The 18,865-nt window shown below is 42.8% G+C and overlaps 1 protein-coding gene and 1 long non-coding RNA gene across 6 annotated transcripts in view; one reads left to right on the plus strand and one right to left on the minus strand.

Annotated features, from left to right (window-relative positions):
* The window catches only part of LINGO2 (leucine rich repeat and Ig domain containing 2), a 520,455-nt gene that overhangs the window by 187,674 nt on the left and 313,916 nt on the right, over positions 1–18,865 (plus strand). For 4 of the 5 annotated variants that reach the window (XM_083593419.1, XM_083593423.1, XM_083593417.1 and 1 more), the window contains one exon: positions 10,577–10,654. The gene's annotated coding sequence lies outside the window, so the exon portion shown is untranslated. Of the gene's footprint in view, positions 1–5,495; positions 5,513–10,576; positions 10,655–18,865 lie in introns of those variants that run through there. The other variant, XM_083593420.1, reaches the window with a different exon arrangement.
* On the minus strand, positions 2,288–7,376 carry LOC310753149. The gene is made up of 3 exons (XR_014543233.1): positions 7,335–7,376; positions 5,808–5,916; positions 2,288–2,587 (listed from the first exon to the last, which is right to left on the minus strand). It is a non-coding gene; the product is annotated as an uncharacterized lncRNA (long non-coding RNA).

The raw sequence follows: 18,865 nt of genomic DNA on the forward strand, positions 1-18,865 counted from the left end.
TGGCTCATCAGGCCCTGTAGAAGGGGAGCCAACTTGGGCCCCAGGCTATCGGTGCCCAGTGTGTCACCATCAAGACATCACCTCTGGCCTCAAAACCTGACTTCCGGCACCACTGGAATTCAGGTTCTGAGACATTGCGAGACCTCGGAAAGCATCTCTGAGGTCTCACGAGCCCTCGGATGTGACTTCCGGTGCTTCATGAGGCTCTGGAAGTTGTGTCGGGGGCCCTGCAGTGTGGATGCTGAGCCCCCAGAGCCGCCTATAGTTTACTCCCCTGCCCTGGATAGGAATTTGGAGCTGAAGTCCATCAGCAGGCCTAGAAATCTGTTCCTTTGTCAGCATGGTATTGCCATAGTTCTTCAGAACTCTGCCTGAGAAAGTCAGTTTAGGCATGTGTGTCAGCCCTGTGTCTTCTGCAGTGAAGACGGACACAGATAATCCATTCAGCTTCTCTGCAACGTCCTTATGCTCCTTTACTGAAGCTTTAACTTCCAATAGTTCCATCTGCTGTAAGCCTCCCAGAATGTCTGGGGAAAACCAACCCAGATGGATGGGGTATAAATCATCATCATCATCATCATCATCATCATCAGAAGCAAGTCAGTTTCTTGCTTCTGAGTCAGCTGGTATAGCTCAGTCAGTAAAGCGTGAGACTCTTAATCTCAGTCTTGTGGGTTCAAGTCCCATGCTGGGCATAAGAATCCTGCATTGCTGGGGGTTGGACTAGATGACCCTCGTGGTCCAACTCTAGGATTCTACGATGTATTTTTAATAAATAAATAAATAAATAATGCTAGTTTTAATGTTTTTAGCTATAAGTCCCTCAAATTCTCCTTTTAGCTATAAGTCCCTCAAATTCTGCCTTTCCCTTTTAAAACAAACAATCCCTTATTGTCTGCTTTTATCAAAAACTCATTAGGGCAAGGCTTGCATTTTCTGAAGGAAGCTTCTTGCCCTTAACAGCATCGTTGTCTCTGCTTATTAACCACACTGGCGTCCTCCTGGACTTGGTAACTTTCCTGGTCTGCAGTGGGTGTGCTAGCTCAGTTTTGTACTGAGTAACCCCCAAGTGTTCTGAAGAGGTTTGATCCCTTTGACTTTCCCTTTCAGCTTCCTTTTTATCAACCTCATTTAGCATTATTGTTATTTTTCAGAACTTTCCTCTCTCGAAGTCTGATGTGGCTAGGTTTCCTCGGCAATTGTTCACTTGCATTAAAAATGGAATTTGATAGCACTTTGGTAGTAGTTCAGTATGCAACCAAGTATAAATAATACACCTGAATATCATTATTGTGCAGACAGCCATGTCAGCACAATCAACTTGACATTTTAACACCTCCTATATGTGCCATTAAATGCTCTCTGGAGCTTTATGAAGCTCCATTCACATCACATTGCTCTAATGTTTCAAAGGTCTTCTGAAAGAAAAGCTACATACAGGGCCAGAGGATTAGATGGGATTCAGGATGGTGGAAAGGGGGATGTTAGAATGTTATTGCTGGTTATTACTTTTGTTGGGATGCGGGTGGCGCTGTGGGTTAAACCACAGAGCCTAGGACTTGCCAATCAGAAGGTCAGTAGTTCGAATCCCCGCGACGGAATGAGCTCCCGTTGTTCGGTCCCTGCTCCTGCCAACCTAGCAGTTCAAAAGCACGTCAAAGTGCAAGTAGATAAATAGGTACCGCTCCGGAGGGAAGGTAAACGGCGTTTCCGTGCGCTGCTCTGGTTCGCCAGAAGCGGCTTAGTCATGCTGGCCACATGTCCCGGAAGCTGTGCGCCGGCTCCCTTGGCCAATAAAGCGAGATGAGCACCACAACCCCAGAGTCGGTCACGACTGGACCTAATGGTCAGGGGTCCCTTTACCTTTACCCTACCTTTGTATCTCAGGGGTCCCTTTACCTTTACCCTTTACCTTGTACCTTACCTTTGTCCTGCAAAGAACATGGTTCTCCTCCTCCCCATTTCATCCTCACAACATCCCTGTGAGGCAGGTTAGACTAAGAGACTGTGGCTGGCTCAGGGTCACCCAGTGAGCTTCACAGTTGAGTGCATGGACGTCCACCGGAATTTGGGGAAGGGGCTCTGCAAGGGAGACTAGACTAGTTTCTGATGCACAATGAGTGTTGCAGATATTAAATATTGTGCAGTTTGAAGCGACTGGAAGCATAAGAACCGACTCCTTTGGAAATGAAGCATTATCCAGGCCCATGAAAATATTATGCAAGCTTTTACTGGCAGTACTTTTTTCATAACAGAATCAAGACATCAGAAAATGTCTATACAATAGCTTCTGCTATCCAGCACAGGCTCAGCATCTTACAAAATACGGAATAACCCAAACAGACCTATAAGCAAAGGTCTCTCACTCTCGCTCTCTCTCGCTCTCCAGCCTGCTTTAAAGCTTCCAGGCTGTTTGCTCTTCCTTCAGGAAAGCCCTTTCCATGCATTGTTTTCCCTGTGGCATTCAGAGAGAGGACTCAGTTTACATCTTCACTCCATTGACTTTGAGAGAAAAGACTCAAAGCAACTCCTTTCAAAATGGAGATTTGCAACCCAATACCTCTCGCATGATTTCAGGTTTAGAACCCTGTGGGGGGAAACCCAGTGTTAGCAATATACATTTAGCAAGTTTTTCATTTTAAACCTTCATTAATACAACACATTTTTCATTTCTGTGTGAATTAAACCATTATATTTAACAATGTGGCTTGCCAGGAACCTGTTTCTGGCCCTCTGGACTCCCCTAGGAACACAAGAAGAGCCTGCTAGAGACACTGAGTAGCCTGGGAAGAGTTTAAAGGGCCAGATAGAGAGACTTAGCACCCTTGGCCCTGAGGTTCCCCAACCCTGAAATAGTGGGTTTTGTGTTTTTTTCTTTGTACCTGTGCACAATGAAAAATAAGGTAGTCAAGCCACTAATCCAGTAAGCAGGTGAGAACCTCAGTTGTCTCTAGAAAAGGAACAGAAGATGTACATGGTTCGGAATCTATGTTATTTGTTCCGTGTATTCAGTGTTTATTTTCTGGGGGGATGCAAGGGGACGCATAACCCTAAACATTTTGTGAATCTTAAGTTTGGCCTCATTAAGTGGCAGTATTTCAATAAGAGTAGGAAAATGAGAGTATCCCTAAACATTTTTTATAGAAAGAAAGCACTGTCTGTATTTCAAATATATTGAAAATTAGATTGTTCACATATTTGATTACCTTCACTTCTTAAAGTAACTGAACTACTGCATATTGGTTTGTTGTTGTTTTTTTAAAGATACCTTTTTATTTTCTTCACGAGTAGGAAAGTTTATTAAGGTTGATTACCAGATACTAGAGTCGGATGCAAAGAACCTATTATTGGAAATTCCAGAACAAGTGCTACTACTAAATAGGTGGTACTTACATTACTGATTTTTTTCTTCAACACTAATAATAATACTTAACATTTGTATGGTAGTAACTAGTGTTCAAGCAGGGGGAGGCCCATAGCTCAGAGGCAGAGCCAGAGGCATAGCATGGGGGGGGGGACAAACAGAGGCCATTGCCCCAGGCACAAATTCAGAAGGATGCAACTGGGCTGCAGTGGTCCTGAAGGTGCTGAGAGACTGGGAGGGAAGTGGCTTCCTTTTCTCAAATAGCATGTGTGTCTTCTGGGCAGCCGAGTGGTCTGTGAGTGGAAAGTAGGCAGCTGGCCAGACCCTCCCCTTGTGGGGCAGAGCCCCCTCTTGCTGCCTGCCCCCTTTGATACCTCAGGGTGGTGTGTCGCATGCTTCTCGTGACACGGCTCTGCCAGGCAGCCCCCTTGGCTCTCTCCTAACCCCAGGGCTGCTGCCGAACCCACAGCCAGGAGCAGGAAGGTGCAGGCCTTGGGCGGCACAATAAAACAAACTCTCAAAATGTCAGCAAATAATAACTGAACAGAAATTCACTCAGAGCAAAGGTAATAAATAATTACTAGACTGTGATCAATAAAAATAGCTGCCAGTCACAATGCATAAAATACCACAGTACATGCAAAACCACATAAAAGGATCAAATTGAGAAACAAAGATAGATGCAACTTATAAAACCATTTCCCGACCCCCAAACTCTTCTTATATCAATTGACAGCAACTCTCCAGGGTCAAGGAGAGGGGACCCCCCCCCCAGACCTACCTGGAGACGCCAAGAACTGAACATGGGACCATTGGCTGTTAAGGCAAATGACCTACCTCTGAGCCCCAGCTCTTAAGTGCCTGCTCAGGAGAGGCGATGCTTGTGTTTAATTCTCTCTGGCTTTTGGTTGATTCGTTGTGGCTGTGATGGAAACTAAGTGCTCTTTGAATGAAGCAATCCCTCCCCTACCTTCCCCTCTTTACCTTTTTGTCATAACAAATCCCATTTGTGTACTTAATGAGTCGAGATTATGAAAGGGAGGATCGTAAAAGTTTAGTAGGCCATAATGTTATATAATTCCGTTGGTAACTGGTATTTTCTGTCAAGTGATGTTTCCTTTTTATTAATTACCCTGCAGCTGAAGTAACACTGAATGTCAGGCTCAGCTTTAACAGAAATTGCAATTTGTAGTGGTAACTGAACCCGAAAAGGTTGTCATATCAGCCGCAGCTAATTCAGAAGCTTGTAGCATGTTCCCTAGATAGAAGAATTGTTAAGTCATTGAACATTGGCAGATATTTGTGGGAGGAGGGGTTGGGGATAGAATTAATATATTGTATTTTTTTCCCATTTCAATTTTTATTGGTTTATAAACAATACATCCATTCACCTTAAAACACCAAAACACAAAAAATACAAACAAACCACTACCAATACAAAAAAAGAAAAATATAACTAAAAAAGAAGAAGAATATATTGTATCAGGGGTAGGGAATAGGGCTGGGTGATATCTGGTTTTCAACATTGTGATATATCACCAGCTAAACATTGTGATATATCACAGTGTCTGAAATAAGGATGGCGCTATACCAAGGCACTGACTGGCTTCACGGTTTTGCCCACATCGTGATTTTTGCATAGCACACACATCATGATTTGCGATATCTTGCCAGGTCAATATAGGGCTGGGACTGATGGGAGTTGCAGTACGTAGCACAACACTGGCTACCCCTGCCTTGGAGTGTCCCGAAGTCTGTACTATTCAAATTGCCCACCATCGCTTAAGCAGTAAGCATTTATTGGGTTGGAGGTATGGGTGACTGCATCCAAATCTGGGCCTGGAATGTCTGTTTGCAAAGCCTGATGTCAATTACTGGAAGTCACAGTAAGGCCAAAGGTCTGAAATACAGCAGGCAGAAGGTATTGCCTTGTTGACAAAGCAAGGGGCAGAAGGACAGGCTTCTAGGACAGTATTTATTACAGACAGGACTAGTCTTGATGCTTCTTACTGTCTGCCAGTCACAGAGCCATTAACTGTATCTGAAGCAGACTCTGAATCTCAAGACTCTGAGGACAGCTCCTAGCTTCAGGCCATGAGGTCCTGGTTCATGCTTTCGGGTCATGGACAAGATTCTGAAAGATGACAGGTGAGGCTTGGGTATATAACAGTAGAGCAAAAAAGAGCAAAAACACCAGCGGCATTTCCCCCCTTTCATCAGGTTATACTGAAGCTGAAGGGAGCGCAAAGGATACAGTCACGTTGGCAGTTGTTTGTAGATGTACAAAGACCTGCAGTGGTAGCTGACACAGTTTTCTAGGAAAGATATGGACACATAGCCTCCGACTTGCTTCCTTTGTTCTGTGCAGCTGACAGTCCTGAGAGATGGAGGAGCAAGAGGCTGGGATGCAGAGTGGGCTTAATTTTTTATCACACACACATACCAGAATGTTAACAGAAGTTGCTCTGTTCAGCTTCCTTGTGGGTTTTTCTTGACGAAAGAGGAATAAGCCTGTTAGTTTTAGATTCTCTCTTCTATTACTAGTGGAGCTTCTGAAATGAGACATGGTGAGTGAGCGCCAGTAAATGTATAAAAGCAGCTCTGTATTTATTCAATTTACAGTACTTTCCTTACAAGACAGCGCAGGGCAGCTTATTGAAGAGTAAATTAATTAAATGTACAGCAGGCAGAGAAGAGTATTCAGCAATATGTAGCAGGGGTGGTAAAGTGTGAAGCTGCCGAGCACTGATGTTTAGCTTAAGTGTCCCCTTTTTCACGTTAGTTTTTTTTTTTTTTTTTTTGGTAGGGTTGCAATTTTGGCATTTCAATATAAAACATGAGCAAGGAAATGTTGATGTTTTTCTTGCACTGATCTCCTTTCCTCTAAGGCAGGGGTGGGTAACCATTTTTGGCCCACTGAGCTAGATCCTTGTCTCTCCCCACACACCCCAAACACACCCATGGGCCAGCTTCCACAGGTCTGATCAACCACCTGACATCCGAATGATGTCAGATGATTGACACTTGTCGAATTCTCTTGCACTGCCCTACCCAAAGGACTGATGATCAGTTGTCCTCTTTGAGAAGTGCTTCCCAAGGGTCAAATTAAACCTGCAGGCTGGATCTCCCCACCCCTTCTCTAAGGAGATGATAGTTTTCTTCACCTCCCCCAGTTTTACCCCATAACAACTCTGTGGGGTAGATTAGGCAGAAAAATGATGACTGGCTTAGCGGCGTTTTGAAGCTGCGGCCTGCCTACTTCTAGTTCAACACCCTAAGCATTTCTTCACTCTCTTTCCAAAATGAAATGGGCTTTCTGTGCCACAAACACAGCTAACTTTCTGAATGCTGAGCATAAGATGTATCTCTCCATTTATTACCTGATCAGAAAATCTATGAAAATGCAGAGGTGGAAGGGATTAGTGATGTGGTGTGTGATGAGTCAGTACAGAGAAGCTTGAAGTTTGGCTTTGGGCATGGGGGAGAAACTTCACATGTTCCTTTCTGAACAATATTTTATATTAATAGGGTATGCTTCAAAGGGCTTATTTCTCCCAGAATTCTTGTGAAACTTGGCATTCCACTATCTGTTCAATAAACTGATGTAGTCTATCTAACCTTATAGTCTTAAAAGCCTCAAAAATGTAAAGCCTTTTGGTAGAAAAGTTATTCATCCTACGGGAAATAAATATTTTTACTCCCACTTGGAGCAACTTAGAAGTCTACAATTGAGGGATTCAGAACTCTTCCTCCCCCCAAGTACTTTGCCTGACTCCATTATTCCTAATTCCTAAGGACAGGTGCTGTGTTTGCACATGATGCTGTGCCATAGTTTAAACAAAGTCAGATTTATGGAACCGGTGATGAACCATGGCTCCAGATTATAACATTTTTGGCAGTAAACAAACCATAATTTAGCTGCTAGACAGGGCTCACACATAATGACACATCAAGGTTAAATAAATCATACTTTAGCATCAGTGGTGCAGCATGGGTTGCCAGTGCCCACGGCTGTGCTTGGGTAGGTGGGAGGGAGGAAAACAGACAATGCACGCAGGAGCATTCAACTGCCTAATGGTGTCCATGACACCTAGGAGATCACAGCCTCAGAGATAAGAAACGAAGAGCCGTTCCGTTGTCTGGAGAGGTCACTTCCTGGTTTCATGGAGAAGCCGTTTGCAATGGAGCCCAGAAATGGAAGTGTGCAGCTGTATTGAGGCAGAACCAGGTGTTGAATTTTGTGCCCCAACAATTTTGTGTCCAGGACAACTGCCCCTGAGCCCCCACACCACATCACTGTTTAGCATTATGTACCAGCCAGGGCATTGTGTCATTAAATTCTCTCTGACAAGTGCTCTGCTACTTGGGTTGTAATCCTCAGCACGCATATGTTGAAGATTAACTGCAAATCTTTGCTAGGTAGAGCAAGTTCACCAATGCATGTCTAGCACTTGGTAACTGAACAGCAAGCAAACCACAAGTTTGCTGTGAGTATAGTAGTGTTATTTCAAGGTTTCCTCACAGTAAACAGAGGGTTGATAGGCTACAGGCATGAAGTGTGTACATCCAAGAGGACCTCTACCTATCAAGGTTCTCTGGCACATAAGGTAAAGGTAAACGGACCCGTGACCATTAGGTCCAGTCGTGGCCGACTCTGGGGTTGCGGCGCTCATCTCGCTTTATTGGCCGAGGGAGCCAACGTACAGCTTCCGGGTCATGTGGCCAGCATGACTAAGCCGCTTCTGGCGAACCAGAGCAGCGCACGGAAACGGTGTTTACCATCCCACTGGAGCAGTACCTATTTATCTACTTGCACTTTGACGTGCTTTCGAACTGCTAGGTTGGCAGGAGCAGGGACCGAGCAACAGGAGCTCACCCCGTCGCTGGGATTCGAACCGCTGACCTTCTGATCGGCAAGTCCTAGGCTCTGTGGTTTAACCCACAGCGCCACCAGCATCCCTCTCTGGCACATAACCCCCCACATTTTCCTGGCTGCTCATTTGCCTATAAAACATCTTACTCCTATTATGGATTTCCTTTCATGGGGTGAATTAGGTGATCACTGGTTTATGGAATAATAAATACTGTATAAATCTGTGGTTGTGTCATTCTACTACCCTAGATGAGCAGCATTAAACATTGGGGCAATGTTATTACTGTATCTGGCTGTGCATTTGCAATCTTAATGGTAACTAGGATGTCTTCAGTGCAAGTTTTAAGTTAGATATGGTTTCCTGGTTTCCCCAGATACATGTCTCAGGGTTGTTATATTTCTCTTGACCTTCTGCACTAACTAGGAGCAAGGATCATGTGCACGCCATCTTTTTCTGAAGGCCTTGGAACAGTTTGTTCTGACAGCTTGGTAGGCAAAGGAGAGGTTGTTTCTCCGAGCACATTTCTTGAGACCTCATCAAACGACAAAGTCACAAAGGCTGCACATCTAGTTAAAGGGTGTAGGTGACCATTCCATTCAAAATCTGCATGTGACAAGACAGAAATAACCTCTAGCCTTAATAGGGCAGCTTAGCACACACTGAATAGTTGGGTTTGTTTTTCCGAGGTCGTTCGGGGATGTGGAAAACATCCCCATCAGATGTTGTCACTTTAGAAGCTTTGCCACTGGGTAGAACAACTGCATTAGCTATCTGATCACAGACAAACAGTCCTGCTTAACTTTTATTTTATTTTATATGTATATATTTATTTATTTTCATTTATCCAACTTCCCACCTTCCTAGTGCTCTGTAGGCATCCTTAAAGGGCTATTGAAGAGAAGACTTTAAAAGGGTCAGTAATATTTTATGTGTGGTGCTACCAGGGAAGGAGGTGGCACTGTGGTCTAAACCCCTGAGCCCCTTGGGCTTGCCAGTCAGAAGGTCAGCGGTTCGAATCCCCGTGATGGGGTGAGCTCCCATTGCTCTGCCCCAGCTCCTGCCAACCTAGCAGTTTGAAAGCACACCAATGCAAGTAGATAAATAGGTACCGCTGTGGCAGGAAAACAAACGGTGTTTCCGTGCACTCTGGTTTCCGTTACAGTGTTCTGTTGTGTCAGAAGCTGTTTAGTCATGCTGGCCACATGGCCAGGAAGCTGTCTGTGGACAAACTCTGGCTCCCTCGGCCTGAAAGCAGGATGAGTGCCACAACCCCATAGTCGCCTTTGACTGGACTTACCTGTCCAGGGGTCCTTTAACTTTACCATATGTGTGGTGTATGGCAGAAGCATAAAACAGAAAGTTCTCTTTTTGCCTCCTTAAAACTTGGGTTCCATCTGTAGTATACATTTAAAGCAGCAGCATACCATTCCAAGAAGCCATAGCTTCCCCAGTTGTGTAGCCTGGGGGGAGTGCAGCCGGAGCGATTGTCCTGGAGCATTGTGGGAGGTGCTGTTCATGCTGCCCTCCTGGAACCAGCCCTGGCTGTTATGTCCTTCTCATGCAGCCTCCCCAAGCGGCTTTGCATACAGTGTTTCCATGGCAGGGCATGGTGGATGAACAGAGCCCACCGCTCTGGGCTATTCCTCACTGCTGAAGCAAGACCAGCCCCAAGAAGAAGTGTAGTTTGTTAACGGACTGAGAGATTTTTGGGAAACCCCTGTTTCCCCCACAAAACTAAAGTTCAGCGTAGTACTGTACAGTCAGACACTGTTCCCAGGGAACTGTGGGAGTTGTAGCTCTGCGAGAGGAATATGCAGGGGACAAGATGGTGGAACCAGGGCCAGTAACCAAAGCAGCTGCTCCACCCGTCACATGATGCTAGGTGTGTGAGAGAAGAACATCCCTTTGATTGTGATATTTGCATCTGTACTAAAGTCAGGAAGGGAGAATGGTTCAGAGTGCACCACTGGCGCCATTCTGCAAGACCACATTCACCAATGCATATGTGGTGCATCTACAAAAACTGCCTGCTGATGTGAGATCTATAGAAGTACCCCTGCATGTAGGCTTATTTCAAACCCATATTAACCTTCCAAGAATCCAGTTCACGTTCTCCAATTCTTAATTTGTTTTTGATTGTGTTTTAGATCGTTTTCCCATATGTGGTGTAAATAGATGATAATAGGATTCCATAATCAAAACTCAGTTAAAGGAGGCTCTAAAGTATAACTTTGTTGTGGCACATGCACATTAAGAATATCTTATTCCCATGTCAAGCAACTGGACATGAGAATGGCAACTTTAACCATTATTGACTTATTGTCTTAATTTCTTTTAGTGAAGTGAGCACTGGAGCTGGGAGACTTGGCTGTGAGTTACACTTCCTCCCTTTATCAATGGATTCCAGTCTTACACGGTAAGAGTTCTGGGCTTTGTATCCCTCCCCCCCCCAACACTCATTTCAGATGATTCTATTAAAAGAGGGAATTCTATGATGTGGGTAGTGCTATAATGTGTGTGGCTATGTATTTTTGCATCCATTTTTAAATCATATTAATGATTTGATGCTTTTGTTAACTTAAAGCAATATCCTAGGGGTTCTTCAGAGGCAGCTTTTCTCTTGCAAAATACTATTGCTGTATACCTAGAAACACAAAAGACTTACAAAATGATGTGTCACTGGCCTGTAGTTTGTTGTGCTCTGTATTTAGCAAATGAAGTTGGGGGGGGTGAATGACTTATTTTTGAGTGCTGTAGCCTTGAATTTATTTAATATATGGGTTTGGATTCACTCGGGGCTCTTCTAGACCATGTGTTTATTGAGCATTCACTTTGATTTGCTTGCACGATGCTTATGCGGAAGTTAGACTATAGGTTCATCCAAACTTCCTTTTGTGCCACACTTTCCAGGTCTGTTTGGTTGGTTTTTGTCCCACTGTTTTCCTCAAGAAAAACCCACTATTTACTGCCAAATCAGAATAAAACCCAATCACTGTTTGTTCCAATTCAGTGGTTTATGACAACTAGTGTTCTTCCTGATTTGCTTATGTGGTGTTTATACATTTTCCCGTTAATTATTTGTTCATCCCACACTCTTTCATTCTGTTCTCCAATGCACTTCCCTAACAACAAAAATACTTTTTGAAGTGGATTTGTTGCATTCAGGCAACAAATCTACTGATTATGCAAACCTGAATTTTACAGTATGCTCTTGAATCACTCCCACAAAATACAGTCTGAAGGTGACCTTGGTAATTTTGTCCTGATTCATATCTTAAAGAAACCTGACAGTTTCCATCTTCCTTTATTTCGCATTGTTAATATAAAGTAGGTAATATTGGTCTCCTGTGTGCAACTATGCAGTTTGGATCAAGCATTTAAAACAGTTGGTTCAATCAAGGAAGACAAAAAACGAGCAACAATTCTGGCAAAACAATAAAGACAAGCAAATAAATAAAATAAAATAAATCATGTCTCACCAACCTCTTTGAGATGTGTGGATAGAGAAGGTCTAGTAGACAGTATACATTTGCATGTTCAAAAAAACCAGTTTGACAAAACTCCACTAAAGGTTCTGGAGTAAACATAAAGCTCATAGGATTAGATTTTATGGATCCTTCATATGAAAACGAGGCAGAGGGTTAGAATAAATGGATAATGGTGTGAAATAAACAGTGGGATGCTCTAAATATGTGTATCATGATTAGTGAACTTTATCTTATTTATAATTGGTGTGAAGTTAAAGGTGAGTAGTGTTGTAGCTATATCTGTAGATCACACCAAATTACTCAGGATGTTGCAAACTCAGGTGTGTTGTGAACAACACCAAAAGGACTTCTGAATGGGCATGAAAATGCCCAATAAAGCTTAGCATTAAATGTAAGGTGATTTATGTTGGTATAGAGAGATATATGCTGGCTATGGGCTTGTGGTGAATAGCTCAATGTAAGTGTCAATTGCAGTGGGGGGAAATGCAAATTCCATGCTAGGAATTATTAGAAAGAGAATTGATATGAAAACAATCAGTACTGTAATGATTTTATTTAAATCTGTGATGTTTGGATTGCTTACACAGTATGGTCTCTGCACCTGGAAGTGACTTCATGGAAATGGCACAATACAGGAAAAGATAAACTCAAATGACCCCATGGGCTTGTAGCATTTCCTGATGGATTAAGAAAAAAGTGTTTGGATGTGCAATCACCTTATCAAATGTACTGCTACGGGATGTTATGAGAGCCACTGTCTTAAATGGGATTACACCAGTTTGCAAGAAGAAGATCTATCAAAGTGTATTAGCCATGATAATTAAAATCGACACGTTTAATTAGAGAAATATAATTGTTAACATTTACCGGTACTAAAGATTGGAAACCTCTCATAGACTTTTTGCATGAAAATGAAACAATGACGTGGATTTGGGGGTTTAAGATAATGTTGGTTTATAGAAAGAGTTTTTGTTAGGTGTTATTTTGGAGTGGATGAAGTGAATATTGTTTATATATAGTGGACAAATGAAAAGAATTGGAACTTATTTAATTTTTGTAATTTATCTTTTCTATTTTCTCTGTTACGTTCTTTTCTATCTCTTATAATCACTTTCTCTCACTTTTTTCTTTTTTCTCCTCGTTTCCTTTTTTCCCCCTCAGTGTTTTTATTTTATTTTATTTTATTTAGATTAATGTAGGCTTAAAAAAAAGTTATCTGATATTAAGTTTTGTATCACTCTTTATAAACTCTACTAAAATTTATTCAAAAAATATACAATTAAATGGATCCTCCCAAGTTCAAAGTCACTGTACCTTTAAATATAAATTGCTGGGAGCTCACTTGCCTTCATGCTTTGCTTTTAGGCTTCCCTGGTTAGCTGCTGCTGGAAATGAGATATTGGACTAGATGGTGTCTTATTCAGTCTTTCAGAGCTTTGTTTGTCTTCAGTTCTTTACATTTAGGGAAAGGTCTCTCACCCATAAGACACTTCATTACTCTACATTGCTGGAAATAGTTTTTCAGATGGTGTGGAGCTACATTTGGATCATGTTTTGACAGATTAGTTTATTATTATTACTGCATCGTCTGCTTTTACATAGGCAATATTCTGTTCCCAAACATTCTGAATCATTATTCATGGTGAGAGGTTTTGGGGTGTTTGGGGCTTTTAGTGTCCATTAGAAAAGGCTGATCAATAAGAGGCTGCTCATGTCTTGTTCACGAATCGCAGTCTAAATGAATGCCATGGAGGAGAAGCACTCTCCGTCCTGGCTGGAGTACTGCTGAGTGAGCAGGCTCTTTCAAGTGGAAGTGCGTACATTTGAGAAATGGGCTTGGCAAAGGCTCCTGTCTTCCTCGGTGGAGGAGGGGGCCTCTAGCTGAATCAGCCTCCACTCTGCACATTGCATGACATATGCTACGACTTTGGTTCATTAATAAGAGAGTGAATCAGACTCCGTTCTGAATGGAAACGCCACCAGCAAACATGCGGTAGATGGGTTGGGCTGAAAAGGGGCTTGTTCTCTCAGTTTTATAACTATGCTGTCTTTCTGGACTGGGTGCTTGTCTTTCAGCCATGTTGCAACGCAGCCTCCATTTTAAGACCAGAGGAAAACTGCCTGTCTGCTGGCATCTGTTAGAGTCCTCCACCTCCGCTGTTCTTCCTCATTTAAGTGAGAAGATGAAAAGGTTTCTGTGCTTTCCGGGGAAACCGCACCTTTCCAAACAAGATAAATGTTCAATGGTTCCTTGCATTCCTTTCATTTTCCTCTGCTGAGAAATCCGTGTCAAGTGTTAATTTCCTTTCTCCTAGTGGAAAGCATGGCCAGTCAATCCATCTGAAGTCACTATGGCATAAAGGGACTCTACTGGTCCTAGACCTGAGGTCAAACTCCCTCCCCTCCCTCTAAGATTGATTATGCCAATAGAAAATGGCCTAAAACCATCCTCTCTGCGCTTTAGAGATAGCGAATGAGACTCATAAGCTATGGGTAGTGATTTTGTTTCCCCTTTCTCTATTTCCCATTAGGGACTATACTCTTCTATGTAACAAGAGGAGCACTTCTAGGTCATGGGTTTTGTTTTGTTCTTTCATTCCTGCTGTTGTACAATAAACTTGAAAAGTCCTCCCTCCACACACAAATGGAAAATTAAGCTTGTGTGCTCTTTCTCAAACTATTATTTTCTAAAGTAGTAGCGTAATTATCTGGTTCTCTACTAGTCATCAGAGCAATCAGCTAGTTATGCAAGGTTTTATCCCCCCCTTTTTATGTTCTAAATCAAATTTTTATCAAAGGTTTTCAAAGTAAAATATAATAACACTTAAACTAATTGCCATGTTTTATTTTTTAATTCAAACCTTCTGCCCACCATGTTTGCTTTATTTCAACTGAAAATGTGTCATGGTGTGTATGTGTTTCACTATCAAGAAAGCAGGTACTTCTTAAAGGTTTTATGTTTTGTTTTATTTTTACCTTTTAGCCCTCATCTAGCATTTATGTGTGAAAGCAACATAAACCATAAGGGGAGAGAGGAGCTTGAAAAGACCCTATGCATGAAAAAAAAATTGCTTAATATTTATTATTTATTTATTTATTTATTTCCCATCTGACTGGATTCTCCTAGCCACTCTGGGGGGCTTCGAACAAATTAAAACACAGCAAGCCATCAAACATTTAAAAACTTCCCTATACAGGACTACCTTCAGATGTCTTCTAAAAGTTAAGTAGTTGTTTATTTCCTTGAAAGTAAAAGTAAAATAATCTCAGGCTCATGCGTTTGAGTCCCCATTGGGTGAAAGATTCTTGCCTTGTAGGGGGTTGGATTAGATTACCCTTGTGGACCCTTCCAGCTCTGCAATTCAATGATTCTATTCTATGAAAGTAAATGACATGACTACTGAAAGGATGTGTTTGATGAGAAAGCTGTGTGTGGACAAACACTGGCTCCCTCGGCCTAAAAAGTGAGATGAGCACCGCACACCCCATAGTCAAGTTTGACTGGACTTAACTGTCCAGGGGTCCTTTGCCTTTACCTTGCCTTTGGTCCTAGGGTGGGTTAAAAATAATGCCACATGAAACAAAATGACGAAAGCAGCCAAACCCTTCTGAGATAATGGAGGATTAGGTTTGGCCTAGATTTAAAACTTGATTGCAAGATGCTGGTATCTACTGATGACACTGACAGAACTTCTCAAAGTCACAGCAAATGGCAGCGCTTCCAAGTGCCCAAGCCTTGATTAGCTGGGAACCCTTTTGATTTGAATATATTGTAACTCTGCCATGTAGCTCTTTGTAAAAGCCGTAACCTTTTGCAACAAAGACAGTTTGTGTAATCAGAAGCAACCATTTATCGGGCAACTGTATATGCCCTAAATTTGATAAAATATGATAAATTCTATTAATTTAGTAATCAAATCCACGTTGAGTGACTCAAAGGAGCTTCTCGAATACAAAGGGCACTGCAAATGTCCATTTTGACTCTGCAGTGCAGAAGGCTATTATCCAAAAGTAATTGGCATTGCTTTGTCATTTCTTGCATTTAAATTTCAAATGAGATAGTACCCTTTCCTCTGGAAAAGTGTGTTTTACATCTATTATGCAGCTACATGAAGAGTTTCATTTTAATGATCCCTCTGTAGTTCTTTTTACATTAGATACAAATGCAACTTTGTGATTCTGTCATCTCTTCTTTTGAGAACTTCCTCAGAGCACTTCAATTTGCTGTCACAAATAGTGACACATTTTAGATTTTGGGACTTACTGAAATAATGAAGTCTGCCTTTGACTTTCCTTCATGCTTCACTCGCAACAAAGTACACTGTACATATGCCATGCTTTTGTCATCTTGCTGACGTCTTTATGCCCCCCCCCTCCTTCTTTACCAGAATTACAGCAGTCTCTCTGAAAATGGTCTGTCTTCATCAAGTACTCATCACAGTAAATTGCGCAACTGCTGAGTTACTCTCAGAGAATAAGTGAAATGAGAAAAAAATGGACATGGCACAAAAGTAGTTTGCCCACAAAATTGGGGAGGGAGGACTACAATTCACATGACAACAGCTGATGTCAGTCCCTGTGCTGCTGCTGCTATTGTTGTTGTTGCTGCTGCTGCTGCTGCTGCTGCTGCTGTTGTTAGTAAAATTTAAGGTAACATTTTTGGGAGCAGGTGGCGCTGTGGTCTAAACCACTGAGTCTCTTGGGCTTGCTGATAAGAAGGTAGGCGGTTTGAATCCCCTCAACGGGGCTGAGCTCCCATTGCTCTGTCCAAGCTCCTGACAACCTAGCAGTTGGAAAGCATGCCAGTGCAAGTAGATAAATAGGTACCACTGTGGTGGGAAGGTAAACGGTGTTTCTGTGTGCTCTGGCTTCTGTCATGGTGTTCCATTGCATCGGAAGTGGTTTAGTCATGCTGGCCACATGACCCGGAAAGCTGTCTGTGGACAAATGCTGGCTCCCTTGGCCTGAAAGCAAGATGAGTGCTGCACCCCATAGTCGCCTTTGAAAGGACAAACTGTCCCGGGTTCCTTTACCTTTAGCTTACCTTTAATAAAAGAGTAGCTAGAAACATTCCTCCCATGATGTTGCTCAGATTCAGACCCACTTAACTTCCTTTAGCCCTGGACCAGAGATAGCCAATGCAGCACCCTCTAGATGCTGCTGAACCACAACTCCCATCGCCATCAGCTGGTGTCAGGGGCAGGACTGAGGAGGAATGGTGAGGACTGCCCCCCCCTTCTCCTGAACCTTCCTGAAATCAGGAGGACAGTATAGATTTAGAACAGTGGTTTGCAGAAGGGCATAGTTCAGAGGCTGCAGAGAGCAGAAGTTGGGAAGTATCAGAAGAGGAAAAGCAGGAAGAAGAAGAAGCACCAGGGGAGAGACAGCTGGCAGACTCAGTGTCCTTGGAAAGCATTCCTGACACACACCCCTCTCCCAGAACCAGGCGGGCATTGAGGGTAGTAGAACAAAGAGCTCAGAGGCAGAAAGCTCAGATTAGCTGACGCAGGGGTGACGTAGAATTGAGAGAAGAAGGAGGGTGGGACTTTACTTGGAGCAGCGCCGTTCTTTAGGGAAGACTGCATTCCTTCATCGCTCTCTGTGAATTATTGAATAAATTACATGGTAAGAACTTTTATGGTTTCTTTGCTTCTTGGCTGCCACCGTGGGAGGGATCAGAGTCCCCAAAGCCTGACAGTTGCACTTGATGGGAGCTCAATAGGCTCTCTGGGATTTCAGGCATGGATCTCTCCCAGCCCTAACTGGAGATGCCAGGGGTTTAAAGTGGGACTTTTTGCCTGCAAACCAAGGGCTTTACTACTGAGCAATGGCCAAAAGCTGCCTTCAGTTGCATGGAAGAAGCAATTGGATGTCCCTATCTTCATTGGAGAAATATTGAAGGATATGCAATTGTCGTGTGTGAGTGTGGTGGATGCAGTCTTTTGGGAAAGAACACTTAAACTATATTATATTAATTAATGGACCAGTTTCATCTAAACTGAATCTTTTTGCCTGCTCAGCCATAGCTACTGTTTTAATTTCGAAGCTCAGTCTCACAGCTGGAAGGGCTACTTACTCCATAACTCCATACTTACTTTTTTATTGCTCATGGTGTCTTTCCTTTGCTTATATCCCAGCATCATCTTAACTATATTTCAGTACACCTCAGCTTTGTTCAAAGACTTAATTATAGGAACTAATTTCACTGTGAGGGAATTTATTGTGCAGGAATAAAATATGATGAAATATTTATCATTGCTGCAGTCAGCAAAATATACAGATAGATAAGTGTTAGGGGAACTGTGCCCAGTGTACAATGACAAGAGTTTCTGGATCACTAAATACACTGTTCAAGTACAATAGTAATATGATGTTAAACTCTTCTGTCAAAGATTTATGGGGATAGAAACAAAGCTCTACACCTGCCTTCCCCAAACTGGTGCCCTCCGTGTGGGTTGTTGGGGTTTTTTGGACTACAGTTCCCATCAGCCCCAGTCAGCATGGCCAATGGGCAGGAATGGTGTGGGTTGGAGTCAAACAGCACCAGGATGGCACCCGGTTAGGAAAGACTGCACTACATGTTGGTTACGATTTTTTAAGGCATTGGGATTTCTCCAACTTTAATGAGGTGGTATTTTTAAAACACTCCATAATACTTCACCTGCTGAGCTTTGAGGAATTTGCATCAAAAAGAAAAGGGGAGTTGTGGGTTTTTAGGGCACTCTGTGAAATTTTACAACAAAATAAGGACAATATTCTGTTCCCCGGGATGTAGCTGCATTCCCCTTGGAAACATAGGTAAAAGGTAAAGGACCCCTGGATGGTTAAGTCCAGTCAAAGGTGACTATGGGGTTGTGACACTTGTCTCACTTTCAGGCTAAGGGAAACAGCGTTTCCCCACAGCCAGCTTTCTGGGTCATGTAGCCAGCATGACTAAACCATTTCCGGTGCAACGGAACACCGTAACGGAAACCAGAGTGCACAGAAATGCCGTCTTCCTCCTCACCACAGCGGTATCTATTTATCTACTTGCACTGTTGTGCTTTTGAACTGCTAAGTAGGCAGGAGCTGGGGCAGAGTGACAGGAGCTCACCCCATCCTGCAGCTTCGAACCGCCTACCTTCTGATCTGCAAGCCCA

This window comes from Podarcis filfolensis (assembly GCF_964270895.1).
Source record: "Podarcis filfolensis genome assembly, chromosome: 17".
In the NCBI taxonomy this organism is placed as follows: domain Eukaryota; kingdom Metazoa; phylum Chordata; class Lepidosauria; order Squamata; family Lacertidae; genus Podarcis; species Podarcis filfolensis.